The sequence below is a fragment of the Prosopis cineraria genome, unplaced genomic scaffold (assembly GCF_029017545.1).
Source record: "Prosopis cineraria cultivar Desert tree isolate PC_DT_omini unplaced genomic scaffold, ASM2901754v1 PC3, whole genome shotgun sequence".
NCBI classification, from domain to species: domain Eukaryota; kingdom Viridiplantae; phylum Streptophyta; class Magnoliopsida; order Fabales; family Fabaceae; genus Prosopis; species Prosopis cineraria.
Genome location: NW_026555334.1, coordinates 29,899,297 through 29,919,519, shown reverse-complemented (window position 1 = coordinate 29,919,519; position 20,223 = coordinate 29,899,297).

Here is a 20,223-nt window from a genome sequence, read left to right as displayed (position 1 = left end):
GACAAACTGTTAGGGATCATGACACGATCCTAAGGGGTAGAGAGCAAGAAGAGAGAGTTAAAGCTCAAACTATCCTAGTACAGGAAGCATAAAGTAGACCTGATCTATCTCGAAATTTGGGTAGTGGACTAGAGATTCCTGGCACTAATCCATCTATTGATTATGCTTGGAAGATGTTTGTTCGATTCAATCCACTGATATTTGACGGAAGTATGAAAGAGGGTGAAGTAGAATTATGGATAGAGCGAATGGAAACCATCTTTGAGGTGGTAATCAGTACTTTAAAGCATGAAGTTATCTTGGCCACGGTGTAGTTGGTTAGTGCTGCTAAGAGGTAGTGGGAATCTGTGAGGCCAACTGGTGGTATTCAGTTGAGTTGGGATGAGTTCAAGAGATTATTCTTTGATCAACACTTTTCAGTCTCATTTAGAACCGAGAAGGAAGAGGAATTTCATGCTTTCAGGCTGGGAGACCTGGATAAGGAAGAATTTATAAGAAGATTTAATGACTTATCAACTTACTCCACATATCTTCAACATAGTAATGACTTGAAATGGAAGGCTGAAAGATTGCTTGAAAAGATGAGACCCGAGTACCAGTAGCAGATAGCACTACTTGATGTGACGACGTATGAGGAAATGTGCCATAAGCTGAGGGTAGCAGCTAGGCATGGTAGAGAGGCAGATGTTGAAAGGAGGCAAGATAGTATGGGGAGGTTTTTATCTTATTTGGGTCCGATTGGTGGAATCTCAAAGAAGCCTAGGTTTAGTACAGGCAGTTCCAATTCTTCTACAAGAAGAGGTTTTAATCGAGGATCATTGTCTTGACCTGTACATAGAGGGTCAATGCAAAGGGGTGGTGGTGTGAGAATTGGGCCTCCACAGTCTTCGAGGCAACTATCGAATGTTCTAGCTCTGACTCTAAGTACTGGATGGATGCCCCAGTACAACATATGCGGTAGGTCTCATCCAAGAAGATGTTGGCCTTGCTACAAGTATGGTAAGTCGGGTCATATAGCGAGGCAATGCCTAGAAGGCAAAGTTGAGGGGATTGAGGTTGATGGTTCCTAGCCAAGTATTTACGGTTGCATAAGAAGAGGCCAGAGCATCTCCGAACTTGATCAGAGGTATAATTTCTGTTAATGGTCACAAAGTAAAGGTATTGTTTGATTTGGGTATCACCCATTCTTTTATGTCTAAGGAATGTGTGGATAGATTGAAATTGTCTTTACAAGAATTTCTTGTGGTCATTAAAGTGACAACACCTTCTGGATCATCTAGTATTACAAGTCAAGCTTGTTAGAATGTGGAGATTCAATTTCAGGATAGAGTTTCCAAGATCGATTTGATTTATATTCCTATGAGAAGAATAGATGTGATAATTGGCATGGATTAGCTAGCAGCAAATAATGTTACACTTGATCATGCTAAAAGGATGGTTTCACTACTTGTGTTGAATGCAGCTATGGAATCCTTGGAAAGACCTAAGTTTCTATCGATAGTAAGTGCTGAGAAGTTGATTTGGCAAGGTTGTGATGCCTATATGGTATTCTTTACAGCCAGTATAGTGTATGATGGTGGGATCGAGAAGATTGGGGTAGTGAGTGAGTTCCTAGAGGTATTTTCAGAAGAGATGACTGGACTACCTCCTAAAAAGGCAGTTAAGTTCTCAATTGATTTAGTTTCTAGAACTAAACTAATATCAAAGGCCCCTTATAAAATGTCGCAATCGAAATTGGCTAAGCTAAAGAAGCAGATTAAAGATTTGCTAGAGAAGGGATTCATCAGACTAAGTATATTACCCTAGGGATTACCAATATTGTTTGTGAGAAAGAAGGATGGCAGTTTGCAACTATGCATTGATTACTGGCAATTGAACAAGGTAATTGTGAAGAACAAGTATCCTCTACCAAGGATAGATGATCTTTTAGATCAATTGGCTAGTGCCTCAGTCTTTTTTAAGATTAACTTGAGGTCAAGGTATCATCAGTTGAGAGTTAGTGCAGTAGATGTACCCAAGACAGCATTTGGGACTCGGTATAGCCATTATGAATTCTTAGTTATGCCATTTCATTTGACTAATGTGCCAGCAGTGTTCATGGATTATATGAATTGAATCTTTAGGCCATACTTAGATCAGTTTGCAGTGGTCTTTATAGATAACATCTTGATCTATTATGAGAATGAGAAGCAACATGCGAGGCATTTAAGAACAGTACTATAGTTCTAAAAGATAGAAAGTTGTATGCCAAGCTCAGTAAGTGTGAGTTTTGGTTATGAGAAGTGAGATTTTTAGGACATGTGGTGTCTGTGGATGGAATTTCAGTGGATCTGCATAAGGTTGACGCAGTGTTAAAATAGGAACGTCCTAGTTCAGTCACAGAGATATATAGTTTTTTGGGATTAGTTGGGTATTATCGATGATTTATCTAAGGATTTTTCCAGATAGCTTCTTTTTTGATTAAATTAACTCAAAAAGATTAGCCTTATATATGGGACGATTAGTGTGAAGTGGCATTTCAGAAGTTAAAAGAGAAATTAACCATGACAACAGTGTTGATTATCCCTAATCCAAGGTACCTTACGAGGTATACACGAATGTGTCTTTGAAAGGTCTTAGTTGTGTCTTAATACAAGATAGTCAAGTTGTAGCCTATGCTTCACGACAATTGAGACCACGTGAGGAGAATTATCCTGCACATGATGTAAAGCTTGCAGCAGTGGTATTTACTCTAAAGATTTAACACCATTTCCTGTATGGTACAGTGTTCACTGTGTTTAGAGACCATAGGAGTTTGAAATACCTGGTGGATCAAAAGGAACTTAATATGAGGCCGAGAAGGTGGATGGAGCTTCTTAAGGATTATAACTTTGAATTGAAATACCATCTAGGTAAAGCTATTATGGTTGTCGATGCTTTAAGCTGGAAGACTTTGCATATGGCAAGTCTTATGGTTAAGGAATACAGATTGATGGAGTCTTTTATTGAGTTATAGCAGGATGCGCCATTGAAGGCATAGATAGGTGCCTATTCCATTAATACTATCAATGATTTATAGAAAGAATTGAGAATGGGACAATTAGAAGATGATAGTCTCTTAAGGGTTAGAGAAGAGATTGAAACAGATCAAGCTATTGATTTTAGATCTAATGATGATAGTTTTATGGTTTATCGAGACAGGATTTGTGTGCCTAATGATATGGATCTGAGAAAAATGATCTTGAGTGAGGCTTATTATAGCAAGTACACGATCCATCTAGGAGCTATAAAGATGTACCAAGATGTGAAGCGATATTGTGGTGGCTTAGTATGAAGAAAGATGTAATGGCATTCGTAACTCAGTGTTTGACTTGTCAAAAGGTTAAGATAGAGCACTAAAAACTAGCAGGAATGTTACAACCATTGGATATTCCTAAATAGAAATGGGAGAGCATTTCTATGGATTTTATAATTGGGTTACCAAGAACTCAATCTAGACATGATGCCATTTATGTCATAATCGATAGACTTACTGAGTTAACTCATTTCTTAATAATTTGAATTAGTGATTATCTAGAAAAGTTGATAGAGGTCTATGTCCAAGCAGTAGTAAGGTTACATGATATGTTGAAGAATATAATTTCTGATAGAGATCCAAGATTAACTCTCAAGCTTTGGGGAACTTTACAGTGTGCTATGTGTATTGAGTTAAGATTAGTACGGCATATCATCCATAAATTGCCTCTTTGCTGGATGGAGTTAAGTGAAAGGAGTATGTTGGGACTAAATATTATAGATCAAAGAACTCAAAAGATTGAGTTGATCAGGCAAAAGATGTTAACGAATTGGAGTAGGCAGAAGAGTTACACGGATAGGCGTAGGAGGCTGTTAGAGTTTTTGGTGGGAGACTATGTGTTTTTGAGGGTTACACCAGTGATGGAAATCGGGAGATCAATAAGAGCCAAGAAATTGACTCCTAGATTCATTGGTCCTTTTAAGATTCTGGAGAGAATTGGACCAATTGCCTACAGGATTGCTTTACCACCATAATTATCAAGTGTGCTTAAGGTGTTTCACATGTCACAGCTTAAGAAATATCAACCTAATCCTTCACACATGATAGAATAGAAGGAAATTGAACTCTAGGAGAATTTAACTTATAAAGCTGAGCCAGAATGAATCATAGATGTGAAAGAAAAGCAGTTAAGGAACAAGACTATATGATTAGTTAATGTTATCTAGTGAGGCATGACTCCTGGTGATGCTACCTATAACATCTTGAATTTCTTAATCCTAGGTTTAAAAGTTAATCGAGGGTGAAGTGGAAATTAAAGTTGGATTAGAGATTCAAATGATTAATTGGTATTTTGACTTATTTTTATGTTGTATGGATAGATATGGGTGATAGGAATGTGTTTTGGGTCAAAGCAAGTGCGCATAGTGAGAATAAATCTCACTGTCCCACACGCTGCAGCTTGGGCTGCATGCGCCATGACACATAGACTAGAATTTGCCTTCATAAGTCAAGAAATTTTAGAAATTTTAGAGGAGAGAATTTGAGAAACACATAAGACAGAGAGAGGAGAAGGGCTGAAGAGCTAGGTTAAGTCATTTTGGAGCAGTGGAAGGTACTGTGTTAGAGATGAGAGACTCCTTAGTATCTTTGTGATACAGGTTGGAGTCAATGATGCCCCATTGTGTGTATTAGGGGAAAACCATAGTTTGTATTGTGCATTAGAACATCTTTGGCCAGGTGATTCTGCCACTGCAGGTGAGCTCAAGACTAATGAGAGTGTACATTGGTCTGAGATGAGCCTATAGTTTCATGTCGGGGTAATTTAGAGGTTTGGTTGGTAGAGATCATGCTATTATTTTATGTGATATGATGAAATATCTTGAGATAACACAGAATCCTCTAGGATTGATGAAAAGATGAAAAATAAAAGTTGATATGTGATGAAAATACTATTTTATGAGATTTTAATGATATACTATGTTTACTTTCATATTGTTGCATGTGATAGTCTATAGGAGTGAGTTATTCTGTTACTGAGATTTTTATCTCACCCCTGTGGTTACATGTTTAGAGGACTGTGAAGTGATTAGGCCAAGGGAAGAGAGTCTGGACTGGCTTGAGTTTTGATTGTTTAGAAAGTTGTATGCCAAGCTTAATAAGTGTGAGTTTTGGTTAAGAGAAGTGAGATTTTTAGGACACGTGGTGTCTGCAGATGGAATTTTAGTGGATCTACATAAGGTTGATGCAATATTGAAATGGGAACGTCCTAGTTCAGTTATAAAGATACGTAGTTTTCTAGGATTAACTAGGTATTATTAATATTTATCCAAGGATTTTCCCAGATAGCTTCTTCTTTGACTAAACTAACTCGAAAAGATCAACCTTTTATATGGGACGATCGATGTGAAGTGTAACATTCAAAAATGTCAAATCTAGAAAAATTGATTAATTAAGGGATAAACTAGTTACAAAAAAGATTAATTTATTTAGTTATGTTTTTGGGTTGCTAATTAGATTTTTGGGTCATATTTGGCTCTAAATGAAGTTAGGATGAAAGTCAGATCAAGTCGAGAGGCATCAGGGGGAGCAAAATCCAGTTGTTGCTTGCTGTGTCATGAGCCGCGGCTTGTGTGGCGTGCACTATGGTGCATGGCACAGTAGGCAACTTAAAATTTCGTAAATCATCAGAAAATGACATCTTTTAGGGTGGAAAACCTAGAACACAAAGGGGACAACTTTGGACACTACTAGGGCATCAATTTGGGAGGATTTTAAAGACAAATTGAGCCTTCAAACTCTTGAGTAAGTTTCCTACCTTTCTCCTTTACCTTTTCATCTCATTTTCCATTGGATTTGGAAGAGGGAGAATTTGGTCTAATTAGATTAAGCCATGAGTCTATGTTTTGAATGTTTCTATTAACTCTAAAGGTTTGATTTAGGTTTATTAATCTTGGATATATGGTAATATGAAGCTATTTTGTTGTTTGGTGAAAGTTGGATCAAGCCCTAACTTGATCATAAGGTTTTGAAGTGTGTTGAAATTAAGTGTTATGTTGTGAGAGAGTTTGAGGGAGGCTTAAAGGGATTGTATGAACAAATTCTAATCTTAACAAGCCTCTTTGTTGAGAATATGAGTGAGAAGTGGGAGAATTGGGAGGTTATTGGTAGCTAATAGTCCTTGTGTTAATTAAAAATTAACATATAGTACTTGTTGATGTAGATTATGGTATGGGAAGACTTACCTTAACACAAGAAGAAATTTAGTACCACAGGTAAACTTTTTAGTAATAAAAGGGTTGAGGTAACTAGATAATTTGCATTATTTATTACCTTGTATAAGTTATTCTCAAGTTGCTTTTCTATGATTTGTTGAGTATATATGTATAAATTCTTTAAAGGTTAACTATTTTAGAAAATGAGTAGAGTATTAGTTTGTAAAATTCTATATTTTTGAAGTAAATGGTAAGATTTGTTATATTTGTTTGGAAAGTTGTTTATGCATGGTCAAGTAGAGATATGTAGTAAATTGTGGCATATAAGAGGGTGGGTGGTCACCCTAGTGGAGTTAGTGAAAATTAAGTCCATATGGCACTGCTAGCACCTCGGGATGCCAAGTGTAGCACTTACTTTCCTTAGTGCCCAAAAATGGGTGTGGTGTTAGAGACTTATTCTCCTTAGTAGCCAAAAGGGTGCGGAGTTAGAGAATATGCTCCCTAGCATTCGTAGGATGAGATGTTAGAGTAATAACACCCCAATTACTTGTAATAGGGGGAACCAATAGTTTAAAAGTAGTTTAGGACACCTTGGCTGGGTAGTCCTATCATAGATGGTGAGCTTGAGGACCATGCATGTGGTTTGGTTTTGTGAAATAGCCTACTGATTCGGTCGAGAGTATTGGAGGACCGAATGGTTAGGGATCATGCATGTAACTTGTGGTGATTTTATATGTTGTGCTTATTTTACTTGATTTAAGGCTTATCTATAACTTGGCATGTTAATAAATAATGTAGATTATCTTAGTTACTGAGATTTTTATCTCACCCCGTGATTATCATTTTATAGGTTCTACAGCTGAGATTGAGTGAGGGAAGGAATTGGGCAAGAATTAGTAGATTTGCTACATCGAATAGTAATGCCCAATTTTGGTTTGAGTGGTTTACATAAACTTGTTATATGATATTATATGTTGCCAACTAGGAATGCATATCATTTTGATTGGTTGCACTTGTTTCATACTATGTTATTTTGTATTTTAGCCTAATATTGTATATGATGTGAATATGTGGCAATTTTTTCAATGACGGGCTAAAATACTAATACAAGTGCAAAGAATGTTTTATCTATGTGGTTACAATGTATATGTAATGTATTATGTGGTAATAGAAGCCAAATAGTGCATGTAGTGTTGATTGTGTGTTTTGGCCATATTGGGTGAAATGGCCATTGAGTGTTCAAATTTTGTGTTTGGTATGTTTTTGTGTGTTTGAATGTTCACTCAAGTGTATTTTGGTCCATTGCACTTGGTTCAAGCCTCACAATGGGTTAATGGTATAAGTTATGAGTTTTGGATATTTGGATGGTTGAAATTTCTTTAAAAACTGACTTTTGCATTCAAGTGTCTAAAATTCTCATACGGTGTCGGATCGTAACGAAACTTATACCATTATTTAGCTTACTGAATAAGCTTCGCGTGGGTGCTTGAATTACTCTAATCAAACATCAGATATGAGAATGGTGCGCGTTTGAAGTTCATATAGAAAAGCTATCATAACAGTATTGCTATCATGCACATGTGCACCGCAGTGCATTTCGCACAAGCCACGGCACATGGTATAACAAGAAAAGTTGGCTTTCTGTGCCACATGCCGCGGCGCATGGACCACGAGCTGCAGCGCATAGACCAAAACACTCAAAAATGACATTCTTGGCCCTGTTTTAAAATGTTTTGCTTCCCAAAACTTTTCCATGCTTCTAATACCTATATAAATCATTAAGTTTGAGCTCAAACTACCAATTTGAAGGATTTTTATGGGATCCCAAATATTCCACAATTAATTTTAAAGCATTATTAGTTTTAACCCTTATATTTATAATGTGAGCTTAAGAGCAATCCTTACTCCTAATTATGATTGTTTGTTATGATTGTGTGGTGAATTTTGGTAATGTCAAGGTAGACATTACATGAAGTGGCATTTCGGAAGCTGAAAGAGAAATTAGCCATAGCACTAGTGTTGATTATCCCTAATCTAAGGTTACCTTACAAGCTATACACAGATGCGTCTTTGAAAGGGCTTGGTTATGTCTTGATGCAAGACAGTCGAGTGGTAGCATATACTTCACGACAATTGAGACCACATAAGGAGAATTATCCTGCACATGATTTATAGCTTGCAGTAATGGTATTTACTTTAAAGATTTGGTGCCATTACCTATATGGTACAGTGTTTACTGTGTTTAGCGACCATAAGAATTTGAAATACCTGGTGGATCAAAAGGAACTGAATATGAGGCAAAGAAGATGGATGGAGCTTCTTAAGGATTATAACTTTGAATTGAAATACCATTTGGATAAAGCTAATGTGGTTGCTAACGCTTTGAGCCGGAAGGCTTTACATGTGGCAAGTCTTATGGTCAAGGAATACAGGTTGATGGAGTCATTCATTGAGTCGCAGCAGGATGCGCCATTAAAGGCATTAGTTGGTGCCTATTCCATTGAGATTAGCAATGATTTTTGGAAGGAATTGAGAATGGTACAACTAAAAGATGAAAGTCTTTTAAAGATTAGAGAAGAGATTAAAGCAGATCAAGCTATTAAGTTTGGATTCAATGATAATGGTTTTGTAGTTTATCGGGATAGGATTTGTGGGCCTGACAATGTAGATTTGAGAAAAGTTATCTTGAATAAGGCTCACCGTGGCAAATACACGATTCATCCGAGAGCTACAAAGATGTACCAGGATGTGAAGCGATATTGGTGGTGGCCTAGTATGAAGAAAGATGTAACGAAGTTCGTGACTCGGTGTTTGACCTGTCAAAAGGTTAAGATAGAGCACCGAAGGCCAGTAGGAATGTTACAACTGTTGGGTATTCCTATGTGGAAATGGGAAAGCATTTCTATAGATTTTATAACTGGGTTACCAAGAACTCAATTTGGACATGATGCTATTTGGGTTATAGTCGATAGACTTACTAAATTGACTCATTTCTTAGCTGTTCAGATTAGTGATTCTTTGGAAAAGCTGGTAGAGATCTATATTTGAGAAGTGATAAGATTATATGGTATGCCGAATAGTATAATTTCTGATAGAGATCTAAGATTTACTTCTAAGTTTTGGGGAGCTTTATAGCATGCCATGGGTACTGAGTTGAGATTCAACATAACATATCATCCACAAATAGATGGGCAAAGAGAATGAACCATAAAGACTTTAGAGGATATGTTAAGAGCCTGTGTATTGGAGTTGAAAGGTAATTGGGATAGCCATCTCCCTTTAGCTGAATTTGCTTACAATAACAATTACTATTCCAGAATACAAATGGTACCGTATGAGGCATTGTATGGGAGGAAATGTAGATCGCCTCTTTGTTAGACGAAGTTGAGCAAAAAGAGTATATTAGGACTAGATATTGTGGATCAGACAACTCAAAAGATTAAGTTGGTTAGGTAAAAGTTGTTAACGACACAGAGTAGGCAAAAAAGTTACACAGATAGGCGTAGAATGCCGTTAGAGTTCCTGGTAGGAGACCATGTATTTTTTAGGGTTACACCAGTGACGGGAATCGAGAGATTGATAAGAGCTAAGAAATTGACTCCTAGATTAATTAATCCTTTTGAGATTCTGGAGAGAATTAGACCAGTTGCCTACAAGATTGCTTTGCCACCATAGTTATTGTGTGTGCATGAGGTATTTCACATGTCACAGCTTAAGAAATATCAACTTGATCCTTCACATGTGATAGAACCGGAGGAGATTGAACTCTAGGAGAATTTAACTTATAAGGCTGAGCCATAGCGAATCATAGATGTAAAGGAGAAGCAGTTAAGGAACAAAACTATATGATTAGTTAAAGTTTTTTAGTGAGGCATGGCTCCAGGTGATCCTACCTGGGAGATAGAGGATAAAATGAAGCAGTAATACCCTCTCCTGTTTCTATAGGTATATATTTATGTCTTAATCCTAAGGGCAAAATTCTTAAAAGGAGGGGAGAATTGTAACATCATGAATTTCTTAATCCTAAGTTTAGAGGTTAATCGAGGGTAAAATAGAAATTAAAGTGAGATTAGAGATTCGGATGACCAATTAGTATTTTGACTTGTTTGTGTGTGTATAGACAAACATGGGTGATAGGAGTGCGTTTCAGGTTGAAGCAATTATGCATAGTGAGAGTAAATCTCACTGTGCCATGCGTCGTGGCGCATAGAGCAGAATTTGCCTTCATAAGTCGTGAAATTTCAAAAATTTAAGAGGAGAGAATTTGAGAAACACATGAGACAGAGAGAGGAGAAGGGCTGAGGAGCTAGGTTAAGTCATTTTGGAGCGGTGGAAGGTGATTCAGGTCGATAACTTGCCAGGTAAGTTATGTATAACTCTTACCTTCCATTCTACACAAATTTCTTTAAAAATAAGTGATAGGGAAATTGAATTGATGGAATTTGAGGGGTTTGATTCTTGCCCAATAGTAATACAAAGGTTCTTTGAAGTTAAATTAGAGCTTTATGACTTGTTTAGGGCTGAACAGAAGAGTTTTGAACCCAAAGGCTCAATTTTAGCCTTTAGAGAGAGAAAGTTAGGGCAAAAATCTATCTTGAATGAAATAAGATCGATCGAGGTTATGTAAAGTAGTAATTGGGTAGTTATGGACTTAGAATAGATAAATGGAAAAGAGTTTATAGATGAATATAGCCCTAAATAGTAAAAATGAGTTTTTAGTCAAAATGGACCAAATGACTAAAATGTGCCAAATGTGTTTAGATTAGCATATTAGGCGAGTGGGTAGAGAAAGGAAGCTTGAGATAAGCTTGTATGATAGTAGAAATCTATAGGTAACCTTTATAGTGACAGAAGGGTTGAGGTAACTGAATAACTTCCTTTGTTTGACTGTTTATTGTAACTATATGTTAGTATGCTATGTAATGCATAAAATGATTTTGAATTGAGCATGTTTTATAGCATTGAGTGATTGTTGTGTGTGAAATGGTTTTGATTAAAATAAGCATGGAAATGTGTTTTGTAATGAAAAACATCATATATTGTATAAGAAAGTGTTAAATTGTGAAAAAGGGAACCTTAAATGGTTCGAGAAAGCATGATCTGAGTGGTAGTGGTGGGAGTTCACCCGAGTATAAGAGATGATAAAGACCATATGGAAAGGTTTCATTAGTACCTTGCTAGGGTACGGTGTTAAAAATAATTCTCTTTAGTGCCTTGAAAGGTGTAGCATTAGAGAAGATCTCTTGAGTGCCTATTAAGGTACTGTGTTGGAGATGAGAGACTCCTTAGTATCTTTGTGATATGGGTTGGAGTCAATGATGCCCCATTGTGCATGTTGGGGGAAAAACCATAGTCCGTATTGTGCATTAGAACATATATGGCCGGGTGATTCTGTCACTGCAAGTAAGCTCAAGACTAATGAGAGTGTACATTGGTTTGAGATGAGCCTATAGTTTCATGTCGAGGTGACTTGGAGGTTTCATTGGAAGAGATCATGCTAGTATTTTATGTGATATGATGAAATATCTATGAAATCCTTTAGGATTGATGAAAAGATGAAAAATGAAATATGATATGTGATGAAAATACTATTTTACGAGATTTTAATGATATACTATGTTTACTTTCATATTGTTGCATATGATAGTCAATAGGAATAAGTTATTCTATTACTGAGATTTTTATCTCACCCCTATGGTTACCTATTTATAGGACCGAGAAGTGTTCAGGCTAAGGGAAGAGAGTCTGGACTGACTTGAGTTGTGAAGTCGTGTACTCTACAGTTGTGTAATGAACTGAACTGAATGTTCGTATATACAAGTGTATATGAGTTGCCATAGGTTGCATGCTTGTATTAAATTAAGTTTTTGTGAAATCAAGCCCGATTATGTGTATGTGTTGTTTGAGACAAAGGTGCTTTGTTTGAGTATGCTTATGTTGAATTGGTTGTTTGTGTTAATGAATCTTAAGCTAAAGGATAAATTATGATGAAATGAGTAATTTAGAGGCTAAGATTGTATTATGAATAGGATTGCATATGTATAAGTTGAGAAATAGCCAAGTGGGCTAAGTTATGCCAAGAAATGGCATAGTATGTTAAGTTAGTGAATTGTGGAAATTGGCCATAGAAGGGTCAAATTTCGATATATGTATGTGATTATGATAAATTGTGGTCAATCAAGTGTATTAGATCCTTTTGGACTTGGTTTAAGGCCTAATATGGTCTAATAAGAGTAAGGGATCGATTTGAGCGCTTAGCTGCGCAAAAGTTTCAGAAAAAAGTGACTTTTTACACCCGAATGTCCAATTTTTGATTGAACCGTTAGATCATGTCCAAACCTATCTCATTAGTTAGTATACGAGCTAAGCTTTGTGTAGGTGCTTGAATCACTCAAATCGGATGTCATATGAGAAATTATCGCACGTTGGAAGTTCATTATTTTTGCTATCAAAATGACAGCAGAAATTCGGACATCCACATCACGGCACATGGTGACACATGCCGCAGTGCACGACACAGACAAGGCGAGCGTGTGGCTCTATGCCACACGCCGCAGTGCATGTACTAAGTTTCAATTTTATTTTTGTGTTAAATTGCATACAATTGAGATACGAATGATGGCAGGTTATGTCCACTATATATTTGATGTGTGTATGATTTACTTTTGCTATGTTTTTCTCAAATTGTGCTATGAACTGACTAACTTTATAAAATAAGTCTTCGGCTGAAGCTTTTGAAATGAAAATTTATTATCATGATTGATGTGGAATAATGGTAACACAATAATCTTCTCTTATATAAAGTGGATGCATGAGAGGAGGTTATACTACCTGGGAGACAAGGGATAGAATGAGGCAACAATACCCTTCCCTATTTCTATAGGTATATATCGATGTCTTTTATGAATTTTAAGGGCAAGATTCTTAAAAGGAAGGGAGAACTGTAACATCTTGAATTTCTTAATCCTAAATTTAGAGGCTAATTGAAGATGAAGTCGAAGTTAGTGTAGGATTAGAGATTTGAATGATTAATTGGTATTTTGACTTGTTTGTGTGTTGTATGAACAAATATGGGTGATAGGAGTGTGTTTCGAGTCAACGTAAGTATGCGTGGTGAGAATAAATCTTATCACGCCACACGCTATGACTTATGCTGCATACGCCGCGACGCATAGACCAGAAATTACCTTCATAAGTCATGAAAATTCAAAAATTTTAGAGGAGTAAAATTAAGAAACACATAAGATAGAGAGAGGAGAAGGGTTGAAGAGCTAAGACAAGTTATTTTGGAGCGGTAGAAGGTGATTCAGATCGGTAACCTGTCAGGTAAGCTTCGTATAACTCTTACCTTCCATTCTACACAAATTTATCTGAAAATGAGTTATAGGGAAATTGAATCGGTAGAATTTGAGGAGTTTGATTCTTGTCCAATAGTAATAAAAATGTTCTCAGAAGTTAAATTAGAGCTTTATGACTGGTTTAAAGCTTAAGGTAGAGCTTTAAACTTGTAGGCTTAATTGTAACTTTTAGAGAGAGAAAGTTAGGGCAAAAATCTGATTTGAGTGAAATAAGGCTGGTTGAGGTGATGTAAAATAGTAATTGGGTAATATGGACTTAGAATGGATAAATGAAAAAGAGTTTATGGATGAATATAACCTTAAGTAGTAAAAATGAGTTTTTAGTCAAAATGGACTAAATGACTGTTTATTGTAACTATATGTTAGTATGCTATGTAATACATAAAATGGTTTTGAATTGAGCATGTTTTATAGCATTGAGTGATTATTATGTGTGAAATGACTTTTGGCTGAAATAAGCATGGAAATGTGTGTTTTGTAATGTAAAGTATTATTTGTATATATTACGTAAGAAAGTGTGAAATGGTAAATGGGAACCTTAAATGATTCGAGAAAGCATGATTATAGGGGTGGGAGTTCACCTAAGTGTAGGAAATGATAAAGACCATACGGCAAGGTTTCCTTAGTAGGGTGCAGTATTGGAAACAATTCTCCTTAGTGCCTTAAAAGGTGTGATGTTAGAGAAGATCTCCTTAGTGCCTATTAAGGTACGGTGTTGGACATGAGAGACTCCTTAGTGTCTTTGTGATACGGTGTTGGAGTCAACGATGCCTCATTGTGTGTATTAGGGAAACTATAGTCTATATTATGTATTAGAACATCTTTGGCCAAGTGATTCTACCACTACATGTGAGCTCAAAACTAATGAGAGTGTACATTAGTCTAAGATAAGCCTATGGTTTTGTGTTAGGGTGATTCAAAGGTTTGGTTGGTAGAGATCATGCAAGTATGTTATGCAATATGATAAAATATCTTGAAATAACATGGAATCCTTTGTGATTCATCAAAAGTTGAAAATGGAATGAGATATGTGATATAAATGCTATTTTATGAGGTTTTGATGATATACCATGTTTACTTTCATATTATTGCATGTGATAGTCAATAGGAGTGAGTTATTCTGTTACTGAGATTTTTATCTCACCCCCATAGTTGCATGTTTACAAGATCGGGAAGTGACCAGGGTAAAGGAAGATAGTCTTGACTGGCTTGAGTATGAAGCCGTGTACTCTGAGATTGTGTAAACAACTGAACTAAGATTATATATAGATGTACAAATGAGTTGCTATAGGGTTGCATGCATATATTGAATTAAGATTTTGTGAAGTATAGTCCGATTGTGTGTATGTATATGGGAAATGAAAAACAAGGGCTATGACTTGGAGTATATTGTGTTAGAATGACTTTGTGTTTATAATCTTAAGCTAAGGGACAAATTATGATGAAATGAGTAATTTGAGCTAAGATTATATTGCGAATATGATTGTATATGTATGCGTTTGGAAATAACCAAGTAGGCTAAGTTATGCCACGAAATGGCATAGTATGTTAACTTAGTGAATTGTGGAAATTGGCCATAGAGGGGCAAATTTTGATATATGAGTGTGATTTGGATTAATTGTGGTCAATCAGGTTGTAGTAGATCCTTTTGGACTTGGTTCAAGGCCTAGTGTGGTCTAATGAGGGAAAGGGATCGATTTGAGCACTTAGGTATGCAAAATTTTTAAAAAAAGTGATTTTTTGCACCCAGGTGTCTAAATTTTGATCAAACTTTTAGATTGTGTCTAACCTATCTCATTAGTTAGTATACGAACTAAGCTTCATGTCGGCACTTGAATCACTCCAATCGGATGTCATATGTGAAAATGGCACATGCTAAAAGTTTATCATTTTTTCTGTCAAAATGATAGTAGAAATTCGAACAGGTGCACTACGCCGTATGATGAAACATGCCACGGTGCATGGCATAAAAAGGTGAGTGTGTGGCTCTGTGCCACATGCATCAGCGCACAGACTACAAGTTGTGATGCATGAATGCAATTTCAGTCTTATTTTTGTGTTGAAATGCATGCAATTGGAATAGGAATACTCCTGGGTTATGTCCACTACAAATTAGAGGAGTGTATGATTTACTTCTACTACATATTTCTTTGATTGTATTGTGAATTGAATGATTTTACAAAATAAGTATTCGGCCAAAGCTTTTAAAATGAAATTTGATGATTATGATTGATGTGAGGCAGTGGTAACACCATAATCTTCTTCTATATTGAGTGAATATAGCAGTAGGTTACACAGAGAAACCCTTATACCCAGGGTGCACTAATTTTATGCTCTTGACAGTTGTGTTGGGATTGATTAACTTAAAGTGAATAAGTGGGTAGACTAATTGGAGTTTTACAGAGTTACTTCAATTCTTGAGTAAGATGCTTCCAGCCCATAATTTGCTTCTAAAACATATGTATGAAGGAAAGCAAATATTGTGTCCAATAAGTATGGTTATAGAAGGATACATGCTTGTCCTAAGGACTGCATACTATATAGAAATGAGTATGAAGGGGTACACAAGTATCTAAAATATGGGACTTTACAGTACAAAGTGAAGAAGGATGATGACATTGATTATGGTGATGAGATCATAACTAAATGGCCTCCTGTAAAGGTGATGTGGTATGTTCTAATAATACCACAGTTTCAGCATTTGTTTACTAATCCAACAGAAGCAAAGAATTTGAAATGGCATTTTGATGAGAAAATATCTGATAGGAAACTTTGACACCCAGCTAATTCTCCTCAATGGAATACAATAGATCACATGTTTCCTCAATTTGGCAGCGATTCGAGAAACTTTTAGCTAGGAATTTGTATGGATGGAATCAACCCATATGACAATCTTAGTAGCACACACGGTGCATGGCAAGTTTTGTTAGTTATTGATAACCTACCTCCTTAGTTGTATATGAAGCGTAAGTATAAAATGTTGTCTTTGATGATTTCGAGACCAAAATAGCCAGGAAACAATATTGATATCTACTTGGCACCTTTGATTGAGAACTTGAAAATGCTATGAGAGGAAGGTATAGATGTATTTGATGCTTATAAGTAAGAGCACTTCAAGTTGCGTGCCATGATTTTTACAATAATAAATGACTTTCCTGCATATGGAATTGTCAGGATATAGTATTAAAGGCCATAATGCATGTCTTATATGTGAAGAAGGCACACACTGCCATCAACTTAAGCATGGAAGAAAAATAGTCTGCCTTGATCATCGAAGATTTCTTGATCGGTATCACCCTTATCGTAGATTGAAGAAGGCTTTTAATGGTTTTCAAGAGTATGAAATGGCTCTAAAGGCCTTAACTGGAGACTAAGTTTATCAACGTGTGGAAGGAATCAATGCCATTTTTAATAAGAATAAAAGGAATACAAGTGAGAAGAATGTGTGGAAAAAGAGGTCCATTTTTTTTATCTTTCATAGAGTTTAGATGTGAGGCATAGTCTTGATGTGATGCATATGGAGAAAAATCTACGTGATAGTCTTATTGGTATGCTTTTGCATATAAGTGGCAAGACTAAGGATGGAATAAATGCCAGACTAGATTTAGCTGAAATGGGAATAGGAAAACGCTTACATGCACAACAAAAAGAGGGGAAGAAAGCTTATTTGCCCCTAGCAACACAGATATTATCTAAAGAGGAGAAATGTAACATTCTGAATTTCAATCCTAGGAACTAGTTACTAATCGAGGGTAAATTAGTAATTAGTAGATTAATTGTGGTTTGGATATTGAGTTGACATTTTATGTTGTTTGGGTATTACACTAATAGGATTAAATGGTAGAAAGACAATTTGGGACAGAATGCGTGAGCACAAGTGAGAATTTTCTCACTATGCCACATGCCGTGGCACACCGTCCAGAATCACTTAAAGTTAATGTTAACAACTCATGAAAACCGAAGAGTGTAAGCTAGAGATGCATTTAAAGGGAGAAAGGAGCCCATCTCTATTAGGGCAAGCGATAATTAGAGCTTAGGAGTCTGCTTCAATTGATAACTTGCTGGGTAAGTATTGCACAATCCCAAGCCTCAATTCTACCCCTTTTTCATTGAATTTCATTGGTTGAGAAATCAAATCATGAGATTCTGAGGTGTTATAATCTAATAGAAGTGTTAGAAACAAGATATCAAATACAGAACTAAGGTTTTGACTAATATGGAGTTGAATGGTTGAGCTATAAGCATTTAGGCTCAAAATGGCCTAAAAGTTAGGTTAATAGTAAGAATTTAGGTGAATGAATGAATTAGGGTTATTATGGTTCTTTAAGTAGCCTATAGAGCTAATGGCCATAAATAATGGATAAGTGAATTGAAAAGAGTTCAATAGAATTGTTTTATGTGCTAAGTGATTTGATTTTGCCAAATCAATGCCTTGTGAAATGTGTTGGAAATTGACTGAGGGGCACTGTGTTATATAGATTAAGCACTTTTGAAGTTGCTCGTGAGAATCTGCACCCCTGGAGCTTAGTTTGATTGGTAACCCTTGAAGGTAACTGGGGTAACCCTTTTACTTATTTGTTTATGAAATTCTTTGCAAGTATTTTGATATAATTACATGCATCATATTGTAAATTGATAGACTAGCAACATTGTGAAAATATATGCATGCGAATGTATGAGTATTGATTAAAATGAATTTGAAGTGGCACGTGCACTAACATGCATCGCATCCACAAGATATACCCTGGATTATAGTAGGGGGAAATGTGGCCCTACCATAAGGAGGTCCAGAAAGTCCCAATGATCAAGAGCGTAGAGCTTGACTTTGCCAGGTCGGACCAAGGAGAAAAATCCTGATAATCCAAAGCATAAAGCTTGACTCCGCCATGACGAACCTAGGATATTGAATGATCTATGAGGTTACCTTAGACTAGGATAGGGGGTCATGATCTTACTTTGTATAAGGCTAGGAAGTCTTGATGATTCAGAGTGTAGAGCTTGACTCTACCATGATGAACCTAAGAGACCACCCATATAAAAAGAAATGTGTAACATGTAAACCTCTTCATATATTCACTCAATATAAAAGAAGATTATGGTGTTACCACTGCCTCACATCAAATACCATAATCAAATTTTATTTCAAAAGCTTCAGCTGAAGACTTATTTTGTAAAATCAATCAATTCACAACACAATCAGAGAAATATACAATGGAAGTAAATCATACATTCCTCTAATACATAGTGGACATAACCCACCAACATTTCTATCCTAATGGTATGCATTTCATCACAAAATAAAACTGAGAAATGGTTCGTGCATTGCAGCATGTGACATAAAGCCACATGCTCACCCTTTTTATGTCGTGCATCGTGGCATGTGTCACTATACGTCACAACATACCTGTCTGAATTTCTGCTATCATTTTGACAGTAAAATGATGAATTTCTAGCTTGTGTCATTTTTACATACGACATTCAATTGAAGTGATTCAAGCGCTCACATGAAGCTTAGTTCGTATACTATTTAATGAGATAGGTTTGGACATGATCTAATAGTTCGATCAAAATTTGGTTACTTAGTGCAAAATGTCATTTTTTTTTTTGAAAACTTTGCACATCCAAATGCTCAATCGATTCCTTTCTCTCATTTAGACCTCACTAGGCCTTGAACCAAGTCTAAAAAGATCTAACACCTAATTAACCTTAATTAATCACAATCATACTTATATATTAAAATTTGACCCCTCTACGGCCAATTTCCATAATTCACTAACTTCACCTACTTTGCCATTTCTTGGCACAGCTAGGCTACTTGGCTATTTCTTAACCCATACATATACAATCATATTCATAATACAATCTTAGCCCCCAAATTACTCATTTCATCATAATTATCCCTTGGCTTTAGATTCATTAACACAAAAATCATTTCAATACAATATACTCAAATCATAGCCCCTTTGTTTCAAACAACACATATACACAAAATCGGGCTTGATTTCACAAAATCTCAATTCAATATGTGCATGCAATCCTATGGAAACTCATATACACATATATATACAATCTCAGTTCAGTTCATTACACAAACTCAGTGCACATAGCTTCATACTCAAGCCAGTCCTAACTCACTCCCTTACCCTGATCACTTCTTGATCCTATAAACATGTAACCACAGGGGTGAGATAAAAATCGTAGTGATAAAATAACTCACTCCTAAGTGACTATCACATGCAACAATATAGAAATAAACATAATATAATATTAAAACCTCATAAATAGCATTTTTTATCACATATCTCATTTCCTTCTCAACTTTTTCTTAATCACAAAGGATTTCATGTTATCTTAAACAATATCTCATCATATCACATAACATATTAGCATGTTCTCTACCAATCGAACCTCTAAATCACCCCAACATGATAACCATAAGCTCATCTTAGACGAATGTACACTCTCATTAGTCTTGAGCTACCTATAGTGGTAGAATCACCTGGCCAAAGATGTGCTCTGACACATAATACAAACTATGGTTTCCCCAATACACACAATGGGGCGTCATTGACTCCAATACCATATCACACAGGGACAATAAGGATTCTCTCATCTCCAACACCATACCTCAATAGGCACTAAGGAAAATTGTTTCCAA